Here is a 5637-nt window from a genome sequence, read left to right as displayed (position 1 = left end):
AAAAATAAAAAAATATATCTCCAATAGATGCAAAATTAGATAAACTACAAGATTCCAAAAATTAAAATGATAAATCTCATATTTTTCTATGCAATACTTGCAAAATATTCATCATAATTTAATAGTAAAGAGATTTAAGTTGTATTTAACAATTATAGAATAGCATAAGTTTTTATGTTATAATTAAAAAAAAATTATAAAAATTAAATTTGATCTCAATCCAAAATTCCTATCAAGACCCAAGTTTTTTTATTTTGAAAGGAAAAGATTAAATGATTTGAGATTAAGAGAAATGCTTATTTTATTGAATTTTAAATTTTGGAAGCTCTTTTTTGAGTGTTCTTGTTAAAGATCACAAATAAAATAATAAAATATAAGGAAGAAATATAAAAAAAATAATAATGAACGAAAAATAGGAAATTAAGAGGCTACAAGAAAAATGGTTGGGACAAAGGAAATAAAATGCACACGAAAAAGGAAAGTCAGATAAGGTTCAAGATAAATTAGAACTTGAATTTTACACACAAAAAAAGCTTTCCAAAAGGTCTACCAGCCATGACACCTTTGTTTAGTCTGCAACTGGGGGTGGCGGGATCAAATATTTAACCTAGTTTAAAAAAAATTCTACATAAATATATAATAATTTTACCGACATAGGGGGTGCCATACCACCCCCACCTTAAAGGGTTGATCCGCCACTGTCTGGAAGATATAGTTATATTTAGCTTTTCAATTTTTCTACTTCTTAATTTGTTCCAAATCAGCATGGATGATTGAAGGCACTGTCGATGATTGGAGAAAAATAAGGAAAGAGAAGAAGAGAAAAAAAAAAGGAAAAGGGTGTAACTAAATCCCTTGGTTGAAGGCACAAATAATAGATTTGAGAGCCTTTTAAGGTGGATTGTATATATTTTGTAAACAAAACTTATTTATGCCAGGTAACTAGCTAAACATGAACATTAAGTGTAATAAAGTTTCAGATAGTGTGCAGGAATGAAAAAATTGGGGGATTTGCATCTATACCCGCTTTTTGGGTCACGTTTTAACTTGTGCCCGCTTTGTAAAAAAAAATTGCAAGCGTACCCGCTTTTTTCGCGTAACTTCAGGATACGGGGCTGAAGTAGCAAAGGTAATCACACAAAACTTCAGCATTCTAGTAGACGGGCCTGAAGTAGCAAGTGTGCTGAACCAAGTATGCTGAAGTTTTTGTTTGTAATTGCTGAACTTAAGCATAGTAGCTGAAGTTTTGTTCTCTATTTGCTGAAGTTTTTGTTTGTAATTGCTGAACTTAAGCATAATAGCTGAAGTTTTGTTCTTTATTTGCTGAGGTTTTGTTTGTAATTGCACTAAATAAGCTGAAGTATTTTTATCATGGATTCATTAGTTTTGTCATTAAGCTTTTTCAAAAACTTCAGTAGAAGATGCTGAAGTTATTTAGTTCATTTATAAAAACTTCAGCACTAAATAAGCTGAAACTTTTTGTCATGGATAAGTATTTCCAAAAATTTCAGCAGAGATATTGAAGTTATTTAATTCATTTGTAAAAACTTCAACACTAAATAAACTGAAGTTTTTTGTCCTGGATTAATTAGTTTTGTCATAAAGCTTTTTCAAGTTAGGGGCCAATTCAGATGGCCAATTGCCCCAAACACGTATGTTCAACTTTCTCATTACCAATCAGAGCCAATAACGATGGAGCTTTCTCATGCATAAGATTCAATATAATCAATGGCTTATTTTTTCTTAGAGCTTGTTCAGTCAAATTGTGAAGATATTTCTGCTGCCGAAACAACATAACAAACTCTTTACCCTGCACTTCCTGTGCACAACTGGACAAAATTTTAGGCCCTTCTTCATCATGAGATTCCACTTTGTCAACTTGTATTCCATGCATAACAAAAGGTGAACAATTCAAAAGGACTCTCATAAAAGAAATATATTAGGTTTTCATGAGATTCATCACACCATCACCAGCAGCAGAAGAAAGAAGAAGAAGAAGAAAACGAAGGAGGAGGAGAAAGTGGGCTGAAGTTGTTTTAAAAGTAGGTACAAATAAAAAAAAAATTTAAAACTGAGTATAGGTTAAATGGGGGCGACCAAATAGGGCGCCCCGTGCAATTTTTACGAAAAAATCCCAACAGCCTTGCATGAGTAAGGTCCATGAGCCGAGAGAGTAAAAATTGCACAGGGCGCCCTATTTGGTCGCCCTATTTAACCTATACCCATTTTTTTAAAAACTTTTAACTTGTACCCACTTTTTAAGTAACTTCAGCCCCTTTCTCCTCCTCTTTCTCCTTCTTCGTTTTCTTCTATCTTCTTCTACAACGATGACTTCAACATTGCTCTCTTTGATCAATGACAAATGCATTGGTCAAAAATGTCAGATCAAGTGTAGACAAAAGGGAAGGGAAATATTAGGCGTAAAATCACAGTAGTATTAGCCTCTGTAGCCATATTTAGAGCTTTCTTCACATTAGAGTTAGCATCAGCTACTGTTATCACCAGGCTAGGATTATGAATTTTGATAAGTCCTTTCATGCTAACGTACACTGCTTGAACAACAGGCACCTCTAAATTTGAAATTCCTGATAAAGCACCAACTCCTATATCCATAATCTTGAATCTTCTTTCTTTGTAGACTGACTTTGGCCATTTCAAAGCTGTAGCAGCATCTTCACAAGTGCAAAAATTGCGTCCTTTGACAACGATATATGCCTTCTTTCCAACAGTTGATCTGAACTTTTCAAGAAGAGGTGCAAGAGCTTTAACTTGTCAAGAAGAGGTGCAAGAGCTGAAGTTCCCCAGTTACAAAGACAAAAACTTCAACTCTAGAGCTTAAGTTCTCCAGTTACAAAATAAAAACGAGCTGAAGTTCGCCAGTTACAAAACAAAAACTTCAGCTCTAGAGCTTAAGTTCTCCAGTTACAAAACAAAAACTTCAGGTCTAGAGCTGAAGTTTGCCAGTTACAAAATAAAAACTCCAACTCTAGAGCTGAACTTCAGGCCCGGCTACTAGAATGCTGAAGTTTTGCGTGATTGCCTTTGCTACTTCAGTCTCGTATGCTGAAGTTATGCGAAAAAGCGGGTACGTTTGCAAATTTTTTTGCAAAGCAGGTACAAGTTAAAACGTGACACAAAAAACGGGTATAGATACAAATGCCCCGCCGAGAGACGACGAAAGCCCAATCTTTTTTCTTATTTATGATATGGGCCTTTTAGAGGGTTCAATTGTAGAGATACAAGCCCAGTTTTTAGTAGCACTATTGTTGTTGTTTGAAAGGCAAAAGTAATTCTAATTCGACATTGCATATTAGCTAGATTTCTTATCCTCCACGGACAAGAAAAAGAGTTTTCCTAGTTAAAAAGGAAAAATCATATTTACAATTTTTATATTGATAATATACTCCTTCAGTTTCAAAATTAAAAGTTTTCTTTTGACTGAATGTGATCACTAGAAGAAAATGTTAATGAATGCAAATTATTACTTAACAATCAGACTTATACCCACACCTATATATACTTTTTGGTATGATAGATCTGTCCCGCAACAATCTATTTTCGAAGAAATGATGCCATGGCCACTTATATCATTTGATTAATTTCGTATGTATGTGGATAAACTAATATATGACATTAATATTATCAATAAGAACCGGACAGACATGCAAAGGTGGATTGGAGGTATATATATGTTCTAACTTCTAACTTATGAACTCGGGTTAGTTGGAGCACTTTACCCGTGAATTTATCTGATGTAAATTCAAATTAGTTAAATCAGTAAATTCTAAATATTGATGGACCAAAAAGATAAAGCAAATTGCTTTTAAGGACACTGTCCGACTTTATTTGGCGTAAATTCAAATTAATTGAATCAATAAATTTTAAATCCTTGACTACACCTCCATCTAGTACGGTATGTCATGCTTATATCATACACCTTCTTTGATCATCAATCTGTTCCTACTTCCTACCTAAAAATGTTGGGTAAGGTACTGGAACCTCCCTTTCACTAGATGTTTTTCTTCTTCTAATCTCTCATCTCATGCCTAATGTCCATATTCTGATGTTGATGTTGAAATTACGAGTTTTAGCTTTTCGGACCTATATGTGCAATATTCAATAATTACGAGAAATTTTGTTCACAATATGAAAGAAAGTAAAAAGAAATGCATTGCTGATAAAAATTAAAGAACAATAGTTAGAAAATTGAAGGAAATCATTAAAGTTCTTATTGATGGAGTGCACTTGAGCTCTTGTAAGTTGTAAGTACAATGTTAGTAGTGTTGTATCCAGTAAAGAAAACTAATGCCCAATATGAAAGATATAGCTAGCTTACGACTCCTTTTACAGTAGGTTTGTTAAATGACAGTAGAATGTTTGCACTCTCCAATGGAAATGGAAGTCACGTAAACATGGATTTATACTATAAAGTTAGTGACAGCAAATAATTAATGCGTTCCCTAAAGATTCCTTAACTAACAAATCGAAGCAAATCTCAGATTAATTCAAGTGTGGGAGTTGTGTCAGTAAATGTCCCACATGTCGAGGAACTGGGGAAGTATATATGTACTGCTCCTTCCGTTTTAGCCATGTGAATGTATTTTCTTTTTGGTTTGTCGTAAAAAAAGTGATCATCTTTTAAAATTTGAAAATAATTTAATTTAAACTTCCAGTCTACCTTTGGTGAGAATCTTTTATAGACGCAAAAGTACTCTGGCATGTTTAACATCACATGTTTCAAAAGAATTAAATGTTATGACTTATTTAGGATCATAAATACGATCTTTATTTCTTTCTTAAACTTAGTGTCCAATCAAATACGTTAACATAAATTGAACAGAGGAATTCATATTTAGGAGGTAGAAATCAAGGCACTAGGGTTGTGCATCTATTTAGTTATGCCTATGGAACTAATTATGAATATCCCAATAAACGTCTATTTCATTGGGCGAGACCTTACTTTATACATCCCTCCGTTCTTTGTGGTCTGGTCTGTCACGACCCAATTTCTCCTATAGGCTGTGATGGCGCCCAACGTCACTGCTAGGTAAGCCAACGGTAAACTAGTCACGTATTTTATTCTTTTTAATAATTTTAAAATAGTTGATTTTTTATTTATTAAGTAGATGAGAAGTGGAAAATTATAGTAAAGCAAAGCTTAAACTAATGAAAGAGAAAATATGGTGAAATAAATACTCAAAACCATAAAGTGTCTACTAGCATGTTCCCAAGACCCGATGTCACAAGTGTATGAGCAACTAGTAGAATATACAAAACACTTATGTTATTGTCTGAAATAAGATAGACAGGAAGTAAATACAAAAGAGAGATTGTGGGTGCTGCAGAACGGACTCAGAGAGCAGCTCACCACTATGCCTTAGGGTAACGGGGGTGCGCACCTGAATGAATGCCATATGTTATGAGCAACTAGTAGAATATACAAAACACTTATGTTATTGTCTGAAATAAGATAGACAGGAAGTAAATACAAAAGAGAGATTGTGGGTGCTGCAGAACGGACTCAGAGAGCAGCTCACCACTATGCCTTAGGGTAACGGGGGTGCGCACCTGAATGAATGCCATATGTACCTGTCTTAGATCCTGTAGCGTAAGTACATAAACAATATGTATGCAGTA

This window comes from Nicotiana sylvestris, chromosome 9 (genome assembly GCF_000393655.2).
Source record: "Nicotiana sylvestris chromosome 9, ASM39365v2, whole genome shotgun sequence".
NCBI lineage: Eukaryota > Viridiplantae > Streptophyta > Magnoliopsida > Solanales > Solanaceae > Nicotiana > Nicotiana sylvestris.
Note: the sequence above shows the minus strand (reverse complement) of the source record.